The sequence below is a fragment of the Parus major genome, chromosome 6, assembly GCF_001522545.3.
Source record: "Parus major isolate Abel chromosome 6, Parus_major1.1, whole genome shotgun sequence".
NCBI lineage: Eukaryota > Metazoa > Chordata > Aves > Passeriformes > Paridae > Parus > Parus major.
In genome coordinates this window covers 3,036,397-3,038,110 of record NC_031775.1, presented here as the reverse complement: position 1 = coordinate 3,038,110, position 1,714 = coordinate 3,036,397, and the positions used below count along the sequence as shown (strand labels likewise).

Genomic DNA, 1,714 nt, shown 5'->3' with positions numbered 1-1,714 from the left:
TGCATCCTGGGATTCTGTGAAATCCAAATACTTCCTTTGCTTCTGGTGTAAATTCCTTTCTTTTCATGCTGTCATATACAGCTGGGACCTCAAAAAAGATCATTAAAGGAGGTGAAGATCAGTCTCTGTTGTCTGATATGTACATCTGCCATGAGATGTGATGTACCTGTCACTGTTGCACTTTTCCTGGCAGAACAATTCAAGCACTGGCCTCCAGCAGAAAAAAACCCCTTTGACTTTTGGGTTTAGATAATGTTTTGAAGATATAAAAGGAATTTAATGTGTCGAGTAGGAACAATTATTTGCTCACTTATAATGAGAATTATGGCAGCAGTGCAATACAAATTTTCTCCCCACTAAAAGGAAGCCCTAATTAGAATGATAATGTCTTGTCTTTGGAGAAGCCTTTAAAGGAACTGCAGGGTCACCTCCACTTTTGTGGGAATTGGCAGCTCATTCTCAGTTTCATTTTAGTCGTGACTCTCACCACAAACCACAGCCTCCCACTAAATGAGGAAGCACAATAGCTGGGTTTCAATTAGAAATACTCAGGGTTTCTTCTGCGTTTTAGCAAAGAGAGGCACTGTTCAGGGAATTCAGGGTGATACTTACTGGCTATTGTATTAACTCCTTAGAAATTGAGAGTTACTGTGCCTTTTATATTCACTTCATAGGAGTTAAAGTGAACAAGGCTTGTGTTTTAACTCTCGATTTTCAGGGTCACATCTGAGAACTCCCAATGTCTCCAGTGTGTGCTGTGTCTGGGGGTAGAAAGTGATGTTTATATTGAGCTTTCAAGGCAGACAGGTGTTAGTAGAAAGTACAGAAAACCACCAAAAAAAATATCACCACATGAATAAAAATGTCAAATCCTGCTTTAGTTCTTCCTCTGCCCATTCTTAATGCATTACTCTAAGGAAGATGTGCCTCTCTGGGTAGCTGAAGTTGACCAGCACTGGCCATGCACCTCTTCCCTCCCTGCCATCACTTTTCCATGTTGTCTTCCCTTTTTCCTGCCCTGCTGCCCAAATCCCAACCTATTTGTGACCCTCTGCACCTTCCACCACTGCCAACATCTGGTTTTGGTGCTTGGTGTACCTTGGCCAGGTCCTGCCAGCCCTGGAATCTGGTCAGAATGGGTAATACAACATAAAAATCTTTGATCTGTCAGGGAGTTGGTTCATAATTTTTATCTAAACTGGATCACAGAAGTCTCTTCAATTCATTAATAAGAATTATCAGGATATTTGCAACGTACAATTTGCAGCATCAAACAAGGAGCTCAAAGGAACCAGAGCAGCAGCTGGACATGAAGGCAAACCGATACCTGTTAATGAATTCCACAGATTAAAAGATTAAAAACCTAAAGCCTAAAATGGGCTTTGCATATTCAGCTGGAGAATTGATTTATTCCTCTTCTCCCTCTCCTCTGAAATCCTCTTCCCCCTATAATGCTGTAGGAGAGTCCCCCTTGTGGCACTGGCCAGAAAAGCTTCGCTGTGATTTTTTGCCTGCTTCAATTTCTCCATCTGCTCTGCAAGTTAAATCATAGATTCTTCTTCTTTTTGGATGGAAGGAATGATAAAACTCCTCCAGGGTCACCCCTGCCATGGGCAGGGACACCTTCCACTGTCCCAGGCTGTGGCCCTGGGCATTCCAGGGATCCAGGGGCAGCCACAGCTTCTCTGGGCACCCTGTGCCAGGGTCTCGTCAG

General features: G+C 43.2%; 1 non-coding gene across 1 annotated transcript; it reads left to right on the top strand.

Moving 5' to 3' along the window:
- Positions 1 to 622: 622 nt before the first annotated feature.
- LOC117244687 lies at positions 623 to 752 on the top strand. Its single transcript, XR_004498200.1, has one exon. It is a non-coding gene; the product is annotated as a small nucleolar RNA SNORA17 (small nucleolar RNA).
- The last annotated feature ends 962 nt before the right edge of the window (positions 753 to 1,714 follow it).